We start from the raw sequence: 25,561 nt of genomic DNA, 5'->3' as shown, positions 1-25,561 counted from the left end.
CAGGATCTGGGCTAGGTCCTGCAGTCCTTACTCAGGTGAGTAATCCATTGAAATCAATATCTGGTCCACTGTATCTTTCATATTTTAGTGTTAAGGCAGTTGCAATTCTGGGGTTTGATTCTGTTCTCAATAATATGATTAGGAAGAGGAATTAAAGTTTTGGACTGTCAGGATTACTATAAAGTATAATAGAATAAAACAGCCATTCTAACAACTGTTTAGAAGAATGATATCCATTTTAAAACTGCATACTTTTGCACTTTTCATTACCAGATTGAATTTGGGAGAGAGGGGAAGAAGAGGGAAGAAAAATAAATGATAGGAAAGAAATGTACTCATAAAAATCTAATTTTCTATCAGTATTAACATAACATATTTTTAAATTACTCTTGGATTATGTGTTTGTTTTGTTTTTGCTTTAATGCTGTTGCATCTGACCCATTCTGTGGAAATTTGAGATTTTGAAAAAAATGTCTCACCCCACATAGGTATGAAAATCCAAAATTTTCATGGTTGCGAGAAGAAACCATTCATTTTGGGTCACTCAGAATGGTCCATTTAATTTTTGACCATTTTGTATAAAATAAAGTAGATTTTGAAATAAAAGTAATTTCAGAATGAAATATTCAAACTTTCAATTCTTATTTTGGGAAACTGGTTTTTTCCATTTTTTGTTCCAAAATGAAATTTCATCAAACATTTTGAGAAAAAATTTGGTTTAGTTGAAATGGTCTTTTCTGATGGAAAACTCAACCATCTGTATTCACAAGAGTAATCTTTGACATCACAAACTGGGAACAGAACCCAAGAGTAAAATCGTGACCCTGCCGAAGTCAATGACAAAACTACTATTGATTTCAGTGGGGCCACGATTTCACATCAAAAGTTATGATTTGACTTCTCTTCTCCTGCCTCAGGCGCACATCGAAGAATGAACTTTAAAATACTGGGTTTCTATTCCTGTGAATATGAATTATTTGCATGACTAAATATTTTCATGATTGCATCAGAATCCAGTTCAAGATCCAGTTTGCTCTTAATGGCTCCCGGTGGGATCTATAACTTTTTAAATGTGTTTTTAGGGACAGAACATTGACTTTAAAATGTATATTAATGGGATGATAATAAATGGAGCATCTGTAACAGGCATTGCAAAGACAGCATTCACTGGGCAATTTTTAAAGAATTATCTGTTGCAGTAATAATAGAAGGTTTCAGAGTAGCAGCCGTGTTAGTCTGTATCCGCAAAAAGAAGAACAGGAGGACTTGTGGCACCTTAGAGACTAACAAATTTATTAGAGCATAAGCTTTCGTGGACTACAGCCCACTTCTATAGACATGCTTTTCTGTCAAGTGCTATCTTTATTTACCATGATTATAAAAATATCGCTGAAATTTCAAAATTATCATAAGGACAACTTTTGATAAAAAAAAAGTTAAAAGATCAGTGGACAAAATTAATAGAACCAATCTGATACCGAGTACTGGTATATTCCCCTTAGGCATCTGTGAAGACAGAACTTATTCTACCGCACCAGAAATGTTTATCAAAACCCATGTTAATTGCCAAAATAGTGAGACTGCAAACTGAAAATCCTGATCATCCCTAACAGAGCTAACATATGATACCCATGTTCGACATAAATACGTGAGTACTCCTATTGAACTTGCTAAGACCACTCACGTACTGAAAGTTAGGTACGTAAATAAGTCGTTGGAGGATCAGAGCCTTAGAGTTGACAAAATGATCTTCCCAAGTAATCAACTAAAAAGAGTCCAGGATAGATTATCCTTATTTTAAATAAAATTATGAATATATGCAATGCCATAAAATGCTCATATTGCTAATGTGTAAAGTTTGTATTGCTTAATAGACTACTTTTATCTAGTACATGCACACCCACGTGTATATAAGTTGTACATCACACTCTTTTCTTAAACTTAAGTTTTACTGTAAATTAGACACTAATTCCTGTAACTTTTTTCTTTACATTGTATGTTAAATGTTACAGTTATTAAAAAAGTACACACAGAAGCAAACATACCATAATATAATAAATAATAACAATAATCAATCATGGAAAGATTAATTTGAATATTGCAAGCATCATTCTCAGCCAGTCAGTTTTCTTTTAAATTGTTTATATTTTTCAAGAAAATACAAACACTGCAATGGACATGAATAAATGAATACAACAATCAGCTACATCCGGACAAAGGAATGCAGGTATATACATGTTTTATGCTTTTAGTTTCTGATTTTTTTTCCTTTTAAATTTTGACACAAGATCTTATGAATTTTTTTTCTAAAATACTGAACTTGCTCTTCTAAAAAAAATTGATCCTTCATGATGGATGTAAAAAAAGATTGTCCTCTGACTACTTTTTGGCTTTTCTGATTGGCCACAGAAAACTAGTTTGATGACTATGAGTCGAATCTGAACAAGATAAAAAAGCTATCAGCTTCTCAATGAATATTTCTAAATGTACATGATTATTCAGAAAGCAACTACATTTGAAATCTTCATTAGGAATTGACAAGTATGTTTTTGGCACAATAATGCCTTTCTGGCTTATCAAGTAAAATGCTTGTTTGGTTTTCTGCTCCCTCTCTCTCTAATACCAGGCCCCTAGGAGTGCTAATGTTTTATAGGCTGTATTATTTCCATTACTGGTGCTTTGGACCAATTTTGGGGGATTTTATTTGGTATCATTTTAAGCGTGATTGATACAAGGTGAAGATCAATGAAAACAAATTCAAGGGCAAAAGTATGGGGTAGCAACATGTCCGCAAAACAAAAAATAAGACTCTGCAACAGCTGTGTGGTATCAGTTTTGCTCGATGCTGCAAAGACCTGGGGCATTACGCAAGCTGACAAGAAAAGATTTGATGCATTTGATAGCAGGTGTTTCGGAGGGATATGTAATGTCAAATGGCACCACTATGTTGGGAACATTGAGTTTCACAAGAGAACAAGAAAGAAGCATATTATATACCTCCTAACAAGGAAGTGAGACTTTAACAGACTGACCATCTAGCAAGCACGGAGCAAAGACGGAGAGTGAGAGGACTTACAGAATGGAGTCCCTTATCTGGGCTTCCAAGTGTATCCTAGGGCAGATCCACTGCTCATTGAAGTCAATGAAAAGCCTCCCTATCTTCTCTGCATCTATCTTGTTAGGCTGTAAGCTCTCTGGGGCAAGGACCATCTTAGTGTTAGCCCTGTTCTGTGCTGAGTACACAGCTGGCACATAAGAAATAATCATAAAAGAGGGAGGAAAAGAAACAATTTAAAAATGAAGGTCTGTGGCCCAATCCTGCAAACCCTTGCTCTCCAACAAACATGGAAATAATGGTTTGATGAAGCAGGCCCCTAGAGTTTGGCAAACGTGAACTTAAGCTGTGCAGGGAAAAGGAGTTAATGGCACACAAAGAGCCCATGTTAAGCCCATGTGACTCCACTGACTTCACTGAGGCTCCACAGATGTCAGCAAGAGAAAGATCTGACCCACAGTAACAATACCCTATTGTTTGCTTTCTCAGTATCTTCCCAGATGCAGATTTTGTGAATGAAAGATGAGGAGCATCTTTTTGAAACTGTTGCCTGAAGAGTTTCAGAGTAGAAGATAATTGAAAACAGATGGGCATGAGACGGTAGAGCCAGGCAATATGGACAAAGCGGACCTGTGCTACAGAAGCTCTAGCAGCTGTTATGACCCTTTAAGGTGCGAAAGAGGCTGTACTAATGTATGGACTACCAGCAAGTTACATTTGTTCATGACTGAATCAAGAAAAGGAAACGTACACCTTCCAAATAGTAATTAGAATCACATTCAAAAAGATCTATGTTGATTTCCCTATATCAAATGATATCGAAAATAGTTCACTGATCAAGCTCGGATTTTGCCTTTTCCTTTATTTATTTTAAAAACCTCTTGTTTCAGTTTTTTCAGTTGTCTAACATACCTCCAGCTGGCATAATATGTTATTGTTGTTTTCATTTGAAAACTCCTCAGATTTCAGTACAAATATTCAATTACTGCAGTAAGACTTTTAAGTGAAGCAATTGAATCTTTGTTAGCCATCAATTTCAATTGCTATTTCCTAGCTGGTATCTTTTTCTTTATTTTTATATGCAGAGCTCAGGACAGGCTCCCAGAAACAGACTTTCTTTGTTAAACTTTTAGTAATAAAAATGTTATTCGTCTGCTGTACTTTATAGCTCACTTTAAGAAAATCAGCGAAGGACAAGCGTACATGATTCATCAAATCATTAAACAGAAAATATTATAATAAAAATAAGAACATTCTTCCGCCCCCCCCCCCCCCAAAAAACATTTTAAATTGAAATGTCCTCAGCTTTGGACATACGCCAGAATAAGTGACAATAATCATTAAGGCAACTCAACTGGCCCATCAAACATTTGGTATTTGAAGGAGTTGAGCTCTTAGGTGCTTGTCACAAAGGAAAGATTCACACACGTGCTAGAAAAGAGACAAAACTGAAGTTTAGCAGAATCATGTGCTCGGGACTAGCAGACTGAGATCGGGGTAGGATTCACACCAGTTAGATTATTATGACAAAATTGATAATGGCATGGGGAAAACTCCCTTTTTGACTTTGAAAGGACCATACGCAATGCTTATGTGCTGTGCCTGAGAATCTATTCACAAACATAGAACGTAACCCCATTGCCTGATGCTGATAGATGCCACTAAATCTACAGTAGTTAAGAAAACCTAGTGGAGGCAGCTGTTTTATACTTAGCAAGTCTCCCATTAGAATGGAGTGGACAATTGTCTGTCTTTCACAGCCAAGGAGAGGGAATGAACTTGGTGCAGGTCAGGAAGCTGAATGGAGCGACGGCTTCTGAATTGCATTCTGATTGCACTGTGCCAAATAAAATATTTCACCTTTGTTCAGTTGGGTTGGGTATACAATGGATAGTCATATGTAACCCTACCTCAAAGGCATTTCAGGGAAACATATAATGTGGATTATAGCCTCTGATGTGATTTAGTAGTATATTATATCTCCCATGTTTACCTATAGTGGAATTGTGTCTCTAATAGAGAGAGGAAAACTAGAGGAGCAATTTTTTCATACAGGAGGGGCCTGATTCTGCACCATAAAGTCATTGGGACCTTTGCCATTGACTTCAGTGGGTGCAGAATCAAACCCTAACTGTATAAGTAAGACATTCTACTGTTTAACAAGAAATTGTGAAATGTTGAGTGGTTAATTAGGGTTGCAAGCTTTCTGATTGCAGAAAACCAAACAACCTTGCCTCGCTTCTGCCCTGAGGCCCCACCCCTCCCCCCCCTTCTCCAAGGCCCTGCTCACTTCATCCCCCCTCCCTCCCTTGCTTGGTCTCCCCCACCCTTGCTCATTCGCTCATTTTCACTGGGCTGGGGCAAGGGGCTGGGGTGTGGAAGGGGGTGAGGGCTCCTGCTGGGGTTGTGGGCTCTGGGATAGGCTCTCAACCTTTCCAGACTACTGTGTCCCTTTCAGGAGTCTGATTTGTCTTGCGTACCCCCAAATTTCACCTCACTTAAAAACTACTTGCTTACAAAATCAGACATAAAAATACAAAAGTGTCACAGCCCACTGTCACTGAAAATTGCTTGCTTTCTCATTTTTACCATATAATTATAAAATAAATCAATTGAAATATAAATATTGTACTTACATTTCAGTGTATAGTATATAGAGCAGTAGAAACAAGTCATTGTCTGTATGAAATTTTAGTGTGCTAAGTTCGCTAGTACTTTTTATGTAGTGTGTTGTAAAACTAGGCAAATATCTAGATGAGTTGATGTACTCCCTGGAAGCCCTCTGAGTACCCCCAGGAGTACATGTACCCCTGGTTGAGAACCACTGGCATAGGAGACAGCTATCTCTGCTATACGTCCACTGGGGAATGCAAATCAGGGGACGTGCAGTCAGTTTCCATTCCCTTTGTGCTGCCTGAACAGCACAAATGTCGCACAGTATACTAGAGAATATGACCCAGAGCCTTCTGAGCTTTCTTTCATTATTTACCTTAAATAGTGTCTGTGCGATAGGTGCTTCTGGGCAAGTTTAGCCCTTCATGGAATATTTGCACCCAGTGCTTTACATCTGAAAAATTTAGTAACTGTTTTCCTTACTCATATCATAGCTGTGCTAGCCATATTATTATTTATTTGTCTTATTGTAGCACCTAGAAGCACTCGTTATACCCCCAGGAATAGGTGGTGTAAAATACCGAACAAAAAGATGGTCCCTGCCCAATGAGCTAACCATTCAAGTATAAGACAAGATACAATAGATAGGGGAGTACAAGGAAACAATGGGGCATATTGGTAAGCATGATAGACAGTGATCTCAGAGCACCAGCAGCCTCTAGGTAAGCCTGACAACATTTTGGGGCAGAAGGTTCATAGGTCTATTTTTTTCATTCCTACGTGCTCTACTTTTACATCTCTTATTCAGCAAAAGTTTCGCCAGCAGCAGCACCTATCTGTGATCATCATGGTGGTAGTCTTGGGCAGACAGGTAAAACCCATTTCTGGAAAATGTCCATTAATTACATGTCATTTTGTATAGCAAGAGCATTGCAAAAATATTGTTTTGGAGGCTTTCATGGTCATCTGGTTCATAGGGTCAGCATGACATAGTGGACTAAGCATGGGATTTGAGGCCTAATTTTCCAATGTAGGGGCACAAATTTAGGCACCCAAGTGAGATCATATTGGCCATAACCAGCTGTGTCTCAGTTTTCTGATCTGTAAAAATACTTACCACCCATTATGGCTGCATAAAAGATTTACTGTGCTGCAGCTATCGAGTCAGAGAGGAGTGAAATCTCCATGGCAGTTTACTGGCTCTACCATGGCTACTCTGGCAAAGCAACCTATCAATACTTAATGGTAAGAATCCCTACTTCAACTGCGGAACTCATGATCACTGGATGTCATTGGGTATGTCTGCACTGCAATTAGACACCCTGTGCCAGCTGACTTGGGCTTGGGCAAAGGGGCTGTTTAAATGCCGTATAGACGGTTAGGCTCTGGCTACAGCCTGGGGTCTAGGACCATGTGAAGTGAGAGAGTCCCAGAGCCTGGGCTACAGCCCGAGCCTGAACATCTACACTGGAGTTAAACAGCCCCTTAGCCTGAGCCCGAGTCAGCTGGTATGGGCCAGCTGAGGGCGTCCAATTGTAGTATAGACATACCCATTGAGGCCAAGAATTGAGAGGATTCAAAGAAGGAATGGACTAGAATTGGTCAAAAATTTTCCACCTCAACATGTTTCTGCCAGGAAACCATTTCCTCACAATAAAAACTTTCTGTGGGAATGTGTTAATTTGGGAGGGAGGGGAGACATTTTTTGATAAGGGTCAAAACAATTTTTCATTCTGAAAATTTTATTCTATGTTATAAATTATAAAAGGAAAAAAAGGAAAAAAATCAGAAAAAAGCATTTTGATTGTATTTAAATGGAACATTTTGATTGACCCAAAACAATGATTTATTTACTGACTGAATTTTTGATTCATGGGAAATGTATTGGCTTTGTCCTGACCTGGAAAGAAAACAAATTTTGAGATGTCAGAATTTCTCATGGAATGGAAATCCCAACTTTCAACCAGCACGTGAACAGACATTAATAAGGATAATAAAGAATATGCAGTTATAACAGTAAATACTAAAAATAACAAAGTTTTGGAAGGGATTAAATCCTCATGCTTCAGGACTTCAGTCAACTTCTAACTCCTGGGGGCTAGGAGGAGACTTATTGCCTTGCAGGGGCTGTCTTACACCTTCTTCGGAAGCAGCTAATGCTTGCCACTGTCACTGACAGGGAGGATACTGGCAAGGCCGGCTCCAGGCACCAGCTAAGGAAGCAGGTGCTTGGGGTGGCCAATACAAAGGGGCGGCACGTCCGGGTCTTTGGTGGGAATTTGGCAGCGGGTCCCTCAGTCCCTCTCTTCCTCTTTGAGCTGCCGCCGAACTGGAAGACAGGGGGTGAAGGACCTGCCACTGAACTACTGCCGAAGAATGGAGTGGCGCGATTGAGCTGCCACCGAAGTGCCGCCGATTGGCTTTTTTTTTTTCTCGCCACTTGGGGCGGCAGAAAACCTGGAGCCGGCCCTGGATACTGGGGAACACCCTGAATCTGATCTAGTATGGCAATTTCTATGCTACTTTTAAGAGGAGTGTGAGGATTTAGTCAGAGGGCTTGATTCACCAGTGCAGATATTCCAGATTTTTTCAGCACATACTCAGTGGCTGGAAATTTGTCCAGAGAGGACAACTGGCAGTTTCAAGGCCCCCAAGAAGAGATAGGCAGAACTGGCCATGGAAGGGTGAGACCAAGACAGCCAGGGAACAGGTTGTCCTGTTTATCCCCTGGGCAATCTTGGCCACTGGGGATTCCTATTGAGTTGCACTCCCCAGTGGAGACCAGTTGTGCAAACAGCACCTGTCCTTGCCTGGTCTGAAGCCGTGTTGCTGGCGCATAGGATTTCTAGGCCCCTGCTGGCACAGACAGCTTGTCATTTGCATCCCCTGGAGTCAGTGGGCATAAATTAAGCCCAATGTTTGTACGGCACTTTGAAGATGTAAAAGGACGAAGGGCACAGCAAAACTAGAGTGAAACTGTATATGCAAGTATCGCTAACGTGCAAAATATTTGTGTGTGTGAAGAATCCTATGAAAAATTCCAGAAATTCAAAGAAATCTATCTGTATGTATGTTTCCATCCCTGCTGTGCTAATGTGAATCGGGAGTCATTCCATTGCCATTAACAGAGCTGCACTGGTGAGAGAATAGAATCAGGCACATAATTCACACAAATCATGTCTGAATCACGCAAATCACATCTCGATTAGAAACAGCTGTTTTTTTTCCAATGCTAGAGACCATCTAACATTTAAGGCTCTGGCTAGGTAAGTATCCTCTGGTACAAAGAAATAGCCGATGCTAAAAATTGCATTATGATCATATGAATTTCCTCTTCCTCAGACCCCACTGCTCCCTCCCCCAAGTCTAGTAGCTGGGCTTGGTACAGGAAGTTCTTGGCAGGGGCAGTGGAGTAGTATCAGAGCAGCAGGATGGCTGCTGCTGCTGCATTCCTGCAGCTACATCACCAGGACTGCAGTGACCAGCAGCTCGGCTTAATCATAGAAGATTAGGGTTGGAAGAGACCTCAGGACGTCATCTAGTCCAATCCCCTGCCCAAAGCAGGACCAACACCAACTAAATCATCCTAGCCAGGGCTTTGTCAAGCCAGGCCTTAAAAACCTCTAAGGAAGGAGATTCCACCACCTTCCTAGGTAACCCATTCCAGTGCTTCACCACCCTCCTAATGAAATAGTGTTTCCTAGTAGCCAACCTAAACCTCCCCCACTGCAACTTGAGACTATTGCTTCTTGTTCTGTCATCTGCCACCACTGAGAACAGCCTCTTTGGAACCCCCCCTTCAGGTAGTTGAAGGCTGCTATCAAATCCCCCCTCACTCTTCTCTTCTGCAGACTAAATAACCCCAGTTCCCTCAGCCTCTCCTCGTAAGTCATGTGCCTCAGCCCCCTAATCATTTCTGTTTCCCTCCCCTGGACTCTCTCCAATTTGTCCATATCCCTTCTGTAGTTGGGGACCAAAACTGGACTCAATACTGCAGGTGTGGCCTCAGCAGTGCCGAATAGAGGTAAATAATCACTTCCCTTGATATGCTGGCAATGCTCCTACTAATACAGCCCAATATGCCATTAGCCTTCTTGGCTACAAGGGCACACTGCTGACTCTCATCCAGCTTCTCGTCCACTGTAATCACCAGGTCCTTTTCTGCAGAACTGCTGCTTAGCCAATTGTTCCCCAGCCTGTAGCAGTGCATGGGATTCTTCCTTCCTAAGTGCAGGACTCTGCACTTGTCCTTGCTGAACCTCATAAGATTTCTTTTGGCCCAATCTTCTAATTTGTCTAGGTCACTCTGGACCCTAGACCTACCCCCCCAGCATACCTCTCTCTCCCCACAGTTTAGTGTCATCTGTGAACTTGCTGAGAGTGCAATTAATCCCATCATCCAGATCATTGGTAAAGATGTTGAACAAAACTGGCCCCAAGACCGACCCCTGGGGCACTCCACTTGATACCAGCTGCCAACTAGACATGGAGCCATTGATCACGACCCGTTGAGCCCGACAATCTAGCCAGCTTTCTAGCCACCTTATAGTCCATTCATCCAATCTATACTTTAACTTGCTGGCAAGAATACTGTGGGAGACCGTATCAAAAGCTTTGCTAAAGTCAAGATATATCACATCCACCGCTTTCCCCATATCCACAGAGCCAGTTATCTCATCATAGAAGGCAATCAGGTTGGTGAGGCATGACTTGCCCTTGGTGAAACCATGTTGACAGTTCCTGATCACCTTCCTGTCCTCCAAGTGCTTCAAAATGGATTCCTTGAGGACCTGCTCCATGATTTTGCCAGGGACTGAAGCGAGGCTGATCAGTCTGTAGTTCCCCAGGTTCTCTTTCTTCCCTTTTAAAAATATGGGCACTATATTTGCCTTTTTCCAATTGTCCGGGACCTCCCCAGATCGCCACGAATTTTCAAAGCTAATGGCCAGTGGCTCTGCAATCACATCAGCCAACTCCCTCAGCATCCTTGGATGCATTAGATCTGGACCCATTGACTTGCGCACATCCAGCTTTTCTAAATAGTTCTTAACCTGTTCTTTCATCACTGAGGCCTGCTCACCTCCTCCCAATACTGTGTTGCCCAGTGCAGCAGTCTGGGAGCTGCCCTTGTCTGTGAAGACTGAGGCAAAAAAAGCATTGATTATTTCAGCTTTTTCCACATCATCTGTCACTATGTTGCCTCTCCCATTCAGTAAAGGTCCCACACTTTCCCTGACCACCTTCTTGTTGCTAACATACCTGTAGAAACCCTTCTTGTTACCCTTCATAGCCCTTGCTAGCTGCAACTCCAATTGTGCCTTGGCCTTCCTGATTACACCCCTGCATGCTCTAGTAATATTTTTATACTTCTCCCTAGTCATCTGTCCAAATTTCCATTTCTTGTAAGCTTCCTTTTTGAGTTTAAGCTCACTGAAGATTCCACTGTTAAGCCAAGCTGGTTGCCTGCCATATTTGCTATTCTTTCTGCACTTCAGGATGGTTTGTTCCTGCACCCTCGATAAGGCTTCTTTAAAATACAGTCAGCTCTCCTGGACTCCTTGCCCCCTCATATTAGCTTCCAAGGGGATCCTGCCCATTAGTTGCCTAAGGGAGTCTAAGTCTGCTTTTCTGAAGTCCAGGGTCCCTATTTTGCTCCTCTCCTTTCTGCCTTGTGTCAGGATCCTGAACTCAACCATCTCATGGTCACTGCTGCCTACGTTGCCACCCACTTCTACTTCCCCTACTAATTCCTATCAAAAGCCTCCCAGCTCTTTCCCTTATCCATGCTACAAAAGGATATGGGAAAGACGTGTTCCTAGCATGCAGCAGGTACAGCCCCAGACACAGATGGGCTTCCCTCACATGTCCTACACCACATGGTTTGTTGCACCTGCGGATGATGGATCATCATTTGCCCCAGGCACAGGAAGCTGTCCCATGGGATTCTGAAGACTGGGCAGAAACTTTTAGTCTTAAAAATGCAGATGGGATTCTCAAAAGTGTTTAGTTGTGGCTTCCTTTTGCTCCCATTGAAAAGAATGGGAGTTTTCGCATTGGGCAGTTGGCCAACATTGCAGACTATTGAGAATTCCACCCGACAAATATACACTACTGCAGTCTTCTAAAAGGAAACCCTTCTTATTTTTCTCTTCATGGAACAACTTAATTAGGCATTTACTTCCACTGACATCAACGGTGCAGGATCGAAAAGAGAGCGAGACTTGGCATAACCATATTTTCCATTTTCACATTGCATTTTATTGACACAACGTGGGTGTCTTTCATATGATTCTACTCTAGAACTTCACTAACACCAATGACACCAGCATAAATAGGTTCTCTTTTTGTATCAGGAATATTGGGCATGGCATAAATCTTCATTTCTTAAACACAGATGTCTCCTCAGAAATAACCTCCAGTATGAAAACTAGAGTCCTATTTTAGGACTATGGGGCCCACTTAACATAGTATCTGAGTGTTTCACAATCTTCACCTCACAATATCCCTGTCCACTAGTTATTATCCCAATTTGACAGAGGGGGAACTGAAGCACAGAGAGACTAAATGATTTGCTCAAAGGAAATCTGTGGCCGAGCAGGGAATTGAACCTGGGCCTTCTAAGGTGCAGGCTCTAACCACGGGATGAGCCTTCCTCGTTTCAGCATAGATTTACCCATTCAGCGTAGCTTTTTAAAGATAAGTATTTCTTTAGAGCTAAGACTGTGCTCAGCCTTGTAGAAGGCTAAAAACAAAACAAGTCCTTGTCCTGAAGATTTTACAGCTTAAACATTTCATTATATGAGAATTTTCAAAGGAGCTGTAGTTTTTTAAATGAGATCCAAGGTGGCAACATCCAGGGATTCTGTACCTTGTCTGTATATCGTAGTTTAGAACAAATATCCATTTGTCTCTGTTTTCAAAAATACTATTAAAGCATCTGTATGTTTTACAACGATTCACTAGGCATTAGTGTTTTTACACGCTAAATGTTTTATGCTGCACAAAGCAAATGTTAAACCCATGCATGTATTAAGCATGTACATGGAATATGTACTGGGTGGCATAGAGGTTTTTATCAGCAAGTTTGGAGTAGGCACGTGACTCACAAGTGGTAATGTCATGAATAAGCAATGCAGGTTATCCCAAAAGTGTGCCAATAAAATGTAATAACACTTCATCATGCATTCTGTATATGCATGATATGTTACAGAAAAAAATATTTTAGGATTTTTTAAAAATTAGGACTATTTTTCATATTCCTCTGCTTATAAATCAAGGTGCCTTAATAGCCCTAAGTCTAATAGCACTGATCCTGGGGGCAGGGGAGGAGGGACAGGGAAATTGCTTTTTCTGAACATTAAAATATTACAATGTTAAATTCTGATAATATCAGAGCTAATGTAACCCTTCTGCCAGGTGAAGCCAGTAGCAGATAGGACTGGGTTCAATATCTTGGGGTTCCTTTCAATTGATACAACACAGAACCGGCTTGAGCCCCCACCCAGTAAGCTGAGAAAATTACACACCACTCCTGAGCACCTCTGAGAGGCAATACTTCCCCACTCGCCAGCACAGAGTCTGAGTGTAGAAAAGAAACTTTTAATAAAAGGAGGGAAGTAACTTGGCATAAATTTGGGAAAACACCACAAACAGGGTTCATAAACATAAACTATGAGCAAAAGACCCAACTTACTTGGGGGTTGACAGTGTCGTTTTCCCCTCAGGTTCTTAAGTCCAGCAACCCAAAAGTCCCTTTAGCGTGCCCGACCCTTCTCTGCACCCCAGTCATAGTTGCTGTCCTTGATCAGTGCATATTCAGAGTTCAAAGGTGCATGTGCAGAGATCACCTCCCACCCTGGATCAAGGTAAGGAGGCACCTTACTTGCTCCGCTGCTCGGGCACTCGTCCGCTGCCCCTCTCTGCCAGCCACCCTGCTGGCTACCTGCTGAGCCTCTCCATCAGCTGCCCTGCTGGCCACTCGTTCACCAGCCAATTGTCAGTCACCTTCTGCTGCCGCCCACCTCTCTGCTGTGACCTCTGCACATCAGTCTCTTAGTAATTTTCAGCTCTTTGCAGGCTGGGCAGAGACACTGCCCCATCTCAAGTGATTTCAGCTCTCAGTGATCAAGCTTTAAAATAACAAAAGAGGCTCCTAATGAAGCCTATTTAGCTCTTCTTTGAGGAGGAACAGGTCAAACCAATCCAGGGACTCCTAGGGAGAGTCCAAACATCTCCTGGCTAGAACATCTGTTCCCCCCCCCCCCCCTTACTTTCACAGGGCTCTGGCATTCAAGCCCCTGGCTTAACGAGGTCCTTTCAGCTGAAGGTGACCTCCCTCATTTGGGACAGGTTAAGCACAGTCCTGCTTTCCTCTGTTCCTACAATAATTACAACATTTTGGTAACAGCATTTCACTACCCCTGCATTCAGCACTAAAGTGATTTGTACCCAACACCAGCCAAAATTGATCACTTTGACACCACTCTATCTGCTGAATATCTAAGCAAAGAAAGAGCAAACTGTATTTACATAAACACACCCAACATTTCTCCCCTTCCCGACTAGCTGTCAGGAAAGCATTCATTCAGACCCTGCTTACACTAGCATGGCTAGAAGTTAGTGCTGAATCTCATGGGGAATCTGAGATTGTTCCTTTTTGTAACAGTAAAGGGCGTAGGCTATCCGAATGTAAAGGTGTGGCATTTTTATGTATAAACAAAAGCAGTCAATGTCTCGGGACTTAGTTTTGCCTTTATTGGACCTTGAGGCAGAGTGGATATGCAAGGGAGACATTTATGTGGCAGTTTGTTTATTCAATGGCAGGTATCCAAAGTCACTTGAGAGGTTAGATGATCAGTCCTGGAGTAGATAGATTAATGGCAAAACACAAGTGAAGCCAGCAAAGAGTGTTATAATAAATTCATTTCCCACTGGATAACACCATCATGTATGTGGAGTGTCTGTATATGGAGGAAGAGTGGGAAGAGAGAGCGGGGAAATGGTATGTACACCCTCCTGCCTGTGTTTTCAGAGCTGCAGTATAAAGTGAGCTGGTTTAAGAATTGCTAAAGTTTTTATAGCTCATACATTCTATTGGACTCTATGAAATCTGGTAGGTTAAACCGAAAATATTCGTGTAAGTGCTAAAAAAGACCTGACTAGCACATTTAGCACAATGGCACCCCCTCTTGCCAGCCATGAATTATACTGAGGCTGCTCTGAGAGAAGAATGCAGCTTCAAGAAGCATCTGTGCATCTGTCCAAGTGCATTGTCATGTTCTCCTCACTCTTGCTGCTCTCTTTCCAATAGTGGTTTTGTCCCAATTTTTTGTTTATTTGCCGTTTCCCCTCCCCAACGTTAGCGAACCTGTTTTGCTGTCTTAAGGATTGGATGCCTATACTGGCTGGAGAAGATGAGTTGCAGTTTCAGAAACCAAGTGGAGAGGGCAGGCGAGACCACGCACATCTAGACAATGCTCCTCTCTTAGTCCCATCTTGTCATTCCCAAAGGAATACCACTAGTTAGAACTACCACTGGGTCCAATCCTGCATGATGCGGATCATCTCCAGGGAGGTGTCATGCACTCTTCATTTTTGCAAAACAGAGGGCCATCAGCCCGTCTCAGGGGGTAATTGGCTCCTTACAGGACTGGGACGAATTCTGCTCACATACCACGATTTATTTTTTGTTATTAACAAGAGCTTGATTCATGAAATAAAATATACAACAAATCTGATTTTGATTCAGATTCTCTATGTGTCAATTAGTGTTCACACTAAAATACTGACCCCCTCTGAATCATCTGTATCACATAAACCCCCGCTGGAGTATTGCAAGTTTTAATTATAATTATCTTCATTTATATCCCTGTATTTGTAATTAAAACTGCTCAGTAATGTCGCCTAACTTAAGAGCTGGTGCACAATTACCTCTACTTGTCAGGATGGCCAAATAATGCTTTCTTCTTATTTGTAAGGAAATTGGAAATTCTGAGGATTTCCTCAACTTTTTCTGTGCTTAACATAAGGCCTTGGTGATAAGGATGACAAGGGAATATTTCAATAATGTTAATATTAAGGAATTAATTTACCTCTACAGCACATAGGAAACTAGACACACTTCTCATTAATGTTAATGAGGATGGTTTATGGTTGTCCCCATTTGCAGTCTGGAAAATATATCCCATGTATACCTACAGTATGACCTGGCCAAATAAATCTGAGAATGAAAAAATGGCTTTCATGCAGACTTTTTGCTTCCTTTGAATTTTTGTATTATCTAAACAAAAACAAACAAAATTAATAGATTCCAAGGCCAGAAGGGACCATTGTGATCATCTAGTGCAGGGTTCTCAAACTGTGAGTCGGGACTCAAAGTGGGTCATGATGCCATTTTAATAGGGTCGCCAGGGCTGGTGTTAGACATGCTGGGGCCTGGGACTAAAGCCCAATGGCTTCAGCTCTGAGTGGCTGGGCTCAGGTTATAGGCCCCACCCCTTGTAGGGCTGGACCCCTTGGGCTTTGGAGACACCCACCCACCTAGGGCAATGGAGCTCAGGCTTTGGCCTTCCCCACCAGGACAGTGGGACTCAGATTTTGGTGGTCTCAGGCTTTGGTCCCTCTTCCTGGGGTCATGTAGTAATTTTAGTTGTCAAAAGGGTGTCACGATGCAATGAAGATTGAGAACCCCTGATCTAGTGTGACATCCTGTATAACACGGGCCCTGGAACTTTCCCAAAGTAATTCCTGTTTGAACCAGAGCATAGCTTTGAGAAAGATATCCCAGCTTGATTTAAAGATTACCAGTAAGGACAATCCACCATGACCCTTGGTAAATTGTTCCAATGGTTAATTACTCTCTGTGTTAAAAACGTATGCCTTATTTCCAGGATAAAGTCGTCTAGCTTCAGCTTCCAACCATTGGTTTAAGTTTTACTGCTGAAGAGCCCATTATCAAGTTTTTGTTGCCCATGTAAGTATGTACAGATTACAATTAAGTCACCCCTTTACCTTCTCTTTTGTTAAGATAAATAGACTCAAGGAGCTCAATCTATCACTATATGGCATATTTTCTAGCCTTTCATCATTCTCATTACTCGTCTCCAAACCCTCTTATCAGCATCCTTCTTGAATTGTGGGCACCAGAACTGGCCACAATATTTCAACAGTGGTCACATCAGTGCTGAATATGGTAAAATAACCCCTCTACTTCTACTCAAGGTTGCCCTGTTTATGTATCCAAGAACTGAATTAGCCATTTTGGCCAGTGTCGCACTGGGAATTCATGTTCAGATTATCCACTATCACCCCAAATCTTTTTCAGAGTCACTGCTTCCCAGGATAGAGTCCCCCATCATGTAAGCATGGCCTACATTCTTTGTTCCTAGATGTATATACAGTAAAAGCTTTGTTATCCAGCATATTGGAGGAATAGGGGGGTGTCAGCAAGTCAAAAATTCCGGTTAAGAGGGAGGGAGTTTGGGTGTGGGAGGGGGCCCAGAGCAGAGGTTTGGGGTGCAGAAGGGAGTCCAGGGTGCTGGATATGGACAGTGCTCACCTTGGGCAGTTCTCCGGAAGCAGTGACATGTCCCTGCTGCTCCTCTGCCCACAGGTGCTGCCCCCGCAGCTCCCATTGGCCATGGTTCCTGGCCAATGGGAGCTGTGGAGGCAGCTCCCGGGGCGGGGGCAGCGCACAGAGCCACCATGGATGCTCTTAGCATTATTTGGCGGAGTCTAGAGTTGTGCTGAGAATGGAAATTCTGTTTGGCAGAGGATTGTGAAATTAGCTTTCATTTCAGTTCGGAGTGAAACTTGAAAACTTCAAAATTCACTGTGTGAAAGAAATTTTAAAAAAAATAATTCGGGGTCAGTCAAAACATCTCTTTTTTATATTGACCATTTTATTTTATGTATTATAATATAATTCAAAATTTAAAAACATTCTAAACAAAAAGTCACCTCCAAAGGGAAAAATCAAAGTGTTTCAGGAATAAAATGAGACTTTTTTGATGTTGCTGGAGCTTCTTCCCTTTTCCCTTACAGAATGAAATTGCAGCCAAAGATACCTGCTATATTATGACAGAATATGGTTCCATCAACATTTTCCCCAAGCAGGTGTAGCTTTGGGACCTACTTCTCATGTGCTGTGATGGATGTGATCAAGCCAGTTCATGTGCTGAGAAGGTCTTTCTAACATCTGTGGGGTCAATTTTGCATCAGAGCCAGAAGGGAATTGCTGTCATTTCCAGTACAGGGCAGGAAGGAAAAAGTCAGCACAGGTAACTATGACCTGACATTCTCATAAAAACAAAAACAAAAACACAACACTAGCGAAATATAGTCTAGATGAAATTACTATAAAGTGCGTGCTAAAACTGCTTGAAAGATCATATTCGAAGAGTAGTTGTGAACGGTTCATTGTCCTACTGGAAGGACATATCTAGTGGGATCCCCCAGGGATCTGTCCAGATTCCAGTACGATACAATAGTTTCATTAATGACTTGAATAGTGGAGTGCAAAGTATGGTTACAAAATTTGTGAATGATATCAAACTGGGAGGGACTGCAAGCAATTTGGAGGACAATATTAGAATTCAAAATCACCTTAACAAACAGGAGAATTGGTCTGAAATCAACAAGATGAAATTCAGTATAGACATGTGCAAAGTACTACACTTAAAAAGAAAAACAAAAAAAGCATAAATACAATTGGCTAGGCAATAGTATTGCAGAAAAGGATCTGGGAGTTATAGTGGATCACAAATTGAATACGAGTCAATGTGATGCAGTTGCAAAAAAAGGCACAAGTGTATGTAAGACAAAGGATATAATTGTCCTGCTCTACTTAGCCCTGGCGAGGCCTCAGCTGGAGTATTGTGTCCAGTTTCGGATGTCGCACTTTGCCTGCCACACTCCACAAATTGGAGAGTCTAGAAGAGAACAATTTAAATGATAAAAGCTTTAGAAAACTCGACCTAAGAGGGAAGGTTAAAAACACTGGGCATGTTTAGTCTTGAGAATGAAGACTAAAGGTGGGGGGACTTGACAATCTTCAAATACGTTGCAGGCTGTTATAAAGAGGGTAGTGATCAAGTGTTCTCCATGTCCACTGAAGGTGGAAAGCTTTTCCTAATATCTAACCTAACTAGAAGTATCAAAAGCACTGGAATAGGCTGCCAAGATATTCCTTGTCATTAGACAGGTTTCAGAGTAGCAGCCGTGTTAGTCTGTATCCGCATCTGAAGAAGTGGGCTGTAGTCCACGAAAGCTTATGCTCTAATAAATTTGTTAGTCTATAAAGTGCCACAAGTACTCCTGTTCTTGTCATTAGAGGGTTTTAAGAACAGGTGAGACAAACATGTGTCAGGGATGGTCTAGGTTTACTTGGTCCTGCCTCAGTGCAGGGGGCTGGACTAGATGACCTCTTGAGGTCCCTTCCAGCCCTACATTTTTGTGATTCTATTGCTCTATGTATGTGAGAAAAGGAGCTGTGTCAGGCAATGTTTTTTGGAGCCAGGAGTAGAGAGGCATGCAGCTGTGTGTGTGTGTGTGTGTGTGCGCGCGCACGCGCATGTGGGGGAGGTCTCCAAAGCATAGTGGGAAGAAAAGTACTAAGGCAAGGTTGAAGTGTCCTGAGATAATGCTGTGTCAGAGGAGAGGTTCATAATGCAGAAGGCAAGTGGGACTTTTCTATCATCTAAGCCAGCTCCATGCCAATGGCTCCCTACTGTAGACATACATGTAGTGCTTTGTTCAGGCTAGTTTTAAATGCCTAAGTGATGGAGCTCCTGCCATTTCTCTTGGGTCGCTACTCCAAAGCGTGATCAAGGAGGGTGATAGCAAAAAGGCAGCAGGATGGGAGGGAGGGGAAAAAAGTTAGTGCATGAGAGTTTTCTGCATGAGGAAGGAGGCAGTGGGAGGGAGCAGAGGTGGTGGCGGAGGGAGATTCAGCATGGGGAAGCTGGTTCTGGAGTGAGGAGGCATTGGGAGGGTAGAGGGAGCAGAGTGTCTGTACCTGGTGAGATGGGAGCAGGTGGAGTGGTTCTGCTCTGGGAGAGAGGCAATGAAGGAGGGAACAGATAGAATGGGTTCTGCCCTAAGTGGAAGGGCACAGATGGGTGTGTGCATGAGCATGCCTCTGATAAAGTCTCTTGTCAACAGTGGTTACTCAACTCTACCCCTCGCTGCTATATAGTTGTACACTATTGACTTGAAATGAAGCTCTGCCAATTGATACCAGCTGTGGGTCTCACCTACAGTCTGATCTGTCACTGCACAGTTAGTATCAGGGAAGGGAGAATGTCTTGCCTAGCTTTAAAGCACTGTGCTGAAACAGGAGCTGACACACATGAAACAGTAAAACTACTTACTTCCTACTGAGGTTAGAGGGGAAATAAGGGCTCCTAGCACCTCCCAGGATCAGGGTATTATGTGCTATGCATAATCAGATCAGAACAGGCATTGCAATGCTGTTGCCACTTAAAAACACAGGTCCATGGAGCAACTCCTATTTCCCCACAAGCTCACAAATATTTTGTTTAACAACAGAAATTCCCGGTGAGTGACAACCATGTTGGCAGGTCACAGGACCTGCTGTTGGGTTATATCATTGTTATGAAATTCATGCTGCTAAGGAACTTTGAGTTGCACTCCATACTGGGAATAGGCCAAATAATCTGTGACTCAAAACGTCTCTCCTCATGGATCACTGAGAACACAAGAGATTTGAGTTGCCCTGGTGGGCTAAACACAGACATGTCAAGATCTCACTAGCACCAAAATATTTGTTTTAACTATCTTGGGAGAGGAATAAGGGCCAATGAGCAACATCTACTGGGTGGACACATTGTTTCCCAGATGTTTCATTTCCTAATTTTATTATTAATTAAATGCAAATATGCACTGGAATTGAAAATAATGGGTATGAAGAACAGTGGGCCAGATTCTGATCTCAGTTACACCTGTGTAAATCCAGAGTAACTCCAGTGAAACCAGTTAAATTACTCCAGATTTGCACGGGTGCAACTGAGAGCAGAGTCTGGCCCATAATCTTGAGAGATGTTTGTCCAAACACAGCACAAACAGATACTTTTGGCTTAAATGACTCCTATTATGAGAACGAATCAGGAAAGAACAAAAGGAAAATCTCCTCGCTCACAGTCTGCACTGAGGTGAAAGTACAGCACATGTCATTAAATGTTTAGCATTCACTGCCAAAGATATCTTAATTAACTTGGTCCATACCTCTCCATCTCCCAAGGCCCAAATGTGGGACAAAGATATTTTATTACTACAGGAATCACAATACTGTATGGATTGATTCCTTTAGGATAAGTTACTATTTTAGTAACTGCAGTCTCATGCTTGTTTATTTCTGATGGAAATTATTATCAACAGTAAAACTGAGGGGGACACACCAAATTTGGGTGGAATGTAGGTAATGTTGGGACTAAAATGAATGTGCCCCCTTGAAATAAGGGGTATTTGAGAAATAGGATAATGGAACTGTCTTATGCAAAGACCAGGAGATAACACAAGGCTACAATAGCTAAGTAAGCAATGTTTAGTTTTTCATGCAACCCCCTGTTGTAATCCTATTCTATAGAAGAAACAGGATTAGAAACAATGAGACACAGAGCTCTAATAATAAATGTTTTTCCCTTCAGAGTTGCTGTTAATTCAGTGAAGAAACACTGCTGGAATACACAAAATGGACAGGGCATAGAATCTGGTTGCAGAGGGCATACGGTTATTTGAGTGTAAGGTACTGGACATGAGAGAGACTTAAGGCTCCATTTGTTATTCTTTTTAAATCGTTATGCCTAAATTAAGCAAATCCACTTTGTGTACACATTGTTACTTCTGGGGGAATTCTGTGTACAAAATTTTAAAGTTCTGCAACATTCTGCATATTTTATTTTTCAAAATAACACAATAAAGTCATGCTGGTTTCAATTATTTGGGTAATTTATTTCAAAATACCTGTCAGCAAGTATGTCTGTAACAATAATAAAAAAGATTCAATGTTTTTGACAAATAGATTCCTTACTTGGCATATTAATACAAAACTTTGAGTAATAATTCATTTAAACTACAATATAGAAATGCATTTTCCGCACCCTCAGCAGCAGTCCAAAGGCTTGGGGGAAATCAGGGGTAATGGAGGAGCTGAGACAGAGGGAAGTAACTGCTGGGAAGGAGCCTGGGAGTGAACCTGAAGCGTTGTTGCGTGTGGGTGGGATAGGTATGGAACAAGTTTTTTTTGGGGGGGGGGGGAAGAGATTGTTAGGGAGTTGGGGAGCCTACCACATGCAGACCTGGCTGACCCCTAGCCTCTTTCATTCAGTCAGGCACATCTGCACCATCCCCATGTGTCCCTGCACCCACTCCCCTGTGCCCATGTGGTCCTGCACCCCCACTCCCATTCAGTCCCTGCCCCAGTCTCTTCCCCCCCACTAGCCTTTCTGAACCCCAGTCTATGTGACCCCCCAGAAGCCCTGTGTGCCCTGCTGTGTCCCCCCCATGTCCCATGCCTCCTCACGGGGCCCCAGGAGCATGTTGCTGTGAGGAATGCAGCATCTCTTCCTCCCTAGCGGCTGCTGGCTGTTCTGTTCTGCCACCAAAGCTGTCCCTGGTGGGAAAAAGGCATAACTGCAGCGTCACACCAGCAGAATGTATTTTCTGCAGAGAAAAAAAATCTGTGGCGGACATGAATTCTGTGCATGCGCAGTGGTGCAGAATTCCCCCAGGAGTAACACATATACACATAAATAGAGTATATTTCACTGCAAAGTTTCAGTTCCGTTTTTTGGAGGGGGGTGAAAATAAAACAGATAGAGATGGGCTCAAACCAAAACCTCAGCTTCAAGAGTCCTAATCCAGATGTGAACTCCAGGGCTGGCCCCCTCTCTTTAATGCATTGAACTGAATGCCTGGAGCAGCACACCTCTGAACTTTGCAGGATATTTGCAGCCTGGAGTTAAACTGTAGCTCAGACCATCTCTTAATTTTCTATTCATCAAAGAAGGCAGAGTTGAAATCAAGTATAGTCAGGAATAAACCACAAACTTCCTAGAGTATGATTTCTAATGCAACTGGCAGATTTTATGTTCTCCTTTAAGGTGTGTGATGTGGCTAAGTGGTGGACTACATCCTCTAGATTTGTCAATCCAGTTTATTCTGGGAACACGAATTCCACTTGAAAAGTTAAACACAATTTAGAGGGGAGTTGAACATTTCAGAGGAAGGTTAAATGCCTCTGAATGGGCAAGGTATGACTGGCTTGTCAATGTGGGCTTTGGTTGAATACGTGGGTGGTCCTTTGCTGAGAGAGGGACTTGTGCCCACAGTTTAGGACTGAGCACCAGGGTTCTAATCCTGGCTCTGCTTCAGCTGTGTGACACTAGCAAGTCACTTAATTTCCCTATTTGCAAAGCTTATTCTCACCTATTTTATGGGGTAAGGTTAAACCCATTTATATTGGAAAGAGGCTTGGATGGAAGGGAAACAGAAGGGTAAAGTGTCACTTGGTTCAACACAGATATGAGTCAGTTTGCTTATCTCTGTGATGTTTAACCAAAGTTGCCAGGCAATCAAAATATGTCTCCTCTACATTGTGCTCTCCACTTTCCCTGCTGGAGAACATACTTTTTCCACTTTAACCAGACCAGACACAGCCCATATTTTCTTAACTCCTAAAATAAATCACCACCCTAAGTAACAGATGCTCCAATGCACGTAGAGATGAATACACGATGGAGACAACAGTCATTACACTCATAACCATGTTTCACCTGTCTAAGTGGAGACCACCTATAGCTTGTTAGCAGTATACGGAGCCATCAGTTTGGCCAAAGTTGACATGGTTGGACTTCATGACTTCTCAAGGTCTCTTCCAGCGTTATATAACATAGAATCTTATAAAAATTGACAAGTAATAAACTCCGACCAGATGCAAAGGATACTCAAGCAGCACATAAAGAATCTTTACATGTGGACACTGTTAGAACAACATACGGTGTCTAGTTCATTCACAATGTTAAGTTATCCCAAAGTGGAGCTGGTCAAATAACCGATTCACAAATATTTTTGTCCCTGATTTAGGAAATCACCTAATTAAATGCTTAATTCCATCCTGTTTCCAGGACTGCACAAGTATGTGCTTGAGTTCTGTCCTGAATCAGGGCCTTTATAAATACAACTGCTGCATTCAGTTCACTATTATTTTGTGGGGTCGTGTTGTGATTATTCAGACATGCCATGTTTGTGAAACTCTCTCAGATTATAGCACTAATTTTGTCCAAAAATATGTACTAGAAGGGTTTTTTTTAAATGCTTGCATCCATTAAGCCTCTAGTTTTAAAAGTTTTGTTCATCCAGAGAGAGAACAAAAGCAACACTGTGTGAGTTGACCAATCAATTACTACAAAGAAAGGATAGCTGAAAATGATTTGTCCAAATTATTTGATGAATACATATGAATAAACTCTTCGGTAGAACAATTCCTTTGAATAAAGTTCCCAAGTGAGTAACAACATCAGGATCAAGTGCCTAGTTTCTCTCTTTCTGCATAGCAATGATACTGCCATAATAATGTAAACTGATAGAAAGCTTTCTCCAGCCAAACACAATAAATAGCAAAGATGGGAACACAGCCTTCTTCCACCCAATTCACTTCCACTGAGGAATGCACTTTGAAAATGAATTGGGACATAATGCTAGCAAATGTCTAAACCACAGCTAATTAGATAGACAAGGTAGGTGAGATAATATCTTTTATGGGACCAACTTCTGTTGGTGAGACAAGCACAGCTATGACAACACTGCAGATAACCACAGGTAAGTCCCTTTTTTCTCTTTTTAAAAAGCAATCAAATTAAATGCATGATGACTACGTTAATTCAACTTTTTCTGGATGAGAGTAATTAAATGCAAATTACACATGTTACTATAATGGTGCGATTTTGCAGGTATATTCACAAAATAAATAAATGGTCAGAAAATGCTAAAGTTCAGGTTCTAACAGGACCATTAAGTAGGCCCTATTGCACATGGGTATCTTCCATGCCCGTTTTTCTGGATAAAGTGTAGTACTATTTCTACCATACACCGTGTTCCATCATCGGTGTGATGTGCAAGACAGCCAAGTTAGCACTGCTATTGGATTCATAACTTTGGTATTTATTGCCTTTTTCCGATTTCAGCTGCATAACCTTAGGAGTGCCTGCATATACATTTGGGCATTTGACAAAAAAATTGTTCAGGGACTACACATTGTCCTAGAGTAATTGAGACAATTATACAATTAATTACCATCAACAGTCAGTAGCCAAAGCCTTTGCCATGTGTCAAGAAACCTTAATATAAGGAGGCTTCACATACTTTGTGGTAGCCTGCAGAGGCCCTCAGGGGGGTGGCTTCAGGTAAAGTTTACCATTACTAGCAGACACCCCCCCCTTGTGCTAGCTCTCAATCAGGGCCGGCTCTACCATTTTTGCCGCACCAAGCAAAAAAAAAAAAAAAAAAAGCCGCCCGGACTGTGCCGCCCCAAGAATGGACGGAATGCCGCTCCTTAGCATGTGCCGCCCCAGGCACGTGTTTCCTCCTCTGGTGCCTGGAGCCGGCCCTGCTCTCAATAGCCTGCGCTCCTGCCCAATGGTACGGCATCAGTTCTGCTGCCTTTTGGACCCCAGGAGCCCTTGGACAGGGGAAAGGGTGGCTCTGAGACTAGCTCCCCAGTTTACCACAGAGGTACATTACTTCCAAGGGTTGTTACCTGAGCCAGTCGTGGGAGCTCATGCAAGGAAAATACTTAACACATTTCCACTGAACTTTATGTCCGCGCAACATAAGTAATAGCAAAAAATGTTTCCCAAGCCATTTCCTTAACTTTCG

The 25,561-nt window shown here is 42.1% G+C and overlaps 1 long non-coding RNA gene across 4 annotated transcripts; it reads left to right on the top strand.

The window, feature by feature from the left end:
* On the top strand, positions 1 to 21,622 carry LOC112059758 (uncharacterized). 4 transcript variants are annotated; one of them, XR_010602053.1, is made up of 6 exons: positions 1 to 35; positions 2,156 to 2,227; positions 3,545 to 3,726; positions 16,558 to 16,640; positions 17,711 to 17,946; positions 21,334 to 21,622. It is a non-coding gene; the product is annotated as an uncharacterized LOC112059758 (long non-coding RNA). The 4 variants fall into 4 exon arrangements; XR_002889034.3 differs by lacking the exon at positions 1 to 35 and adding an exon at positions 1,504 to 1,648; XR_010602054.1 differs by lacking the exon at positions 3,545 to 3,726.
* The last annotated feature ends 3,939 nt before the right edge of the window (positions 21,623 to 25,561 follow it).

This window comes from Chrysemys picta, chromosome 5, assembly GCF_011386835.1.
Source record: "Chrysemys picta bellii isolate R12L10 chromosome 5, ASM1138683v2, whole genome shotgun sequence".
In the NCBI taxonomy this organism is placed as follows: Eukaryota; Metazoa; Chordata; order Testudines; family Emydidae; genus Chrysemys; species Chrysemys picta.
Note: the sequence above shows the minus strand (reverse complement) of the source record. Positions and strands in the feature narration are given on the sequence as shown.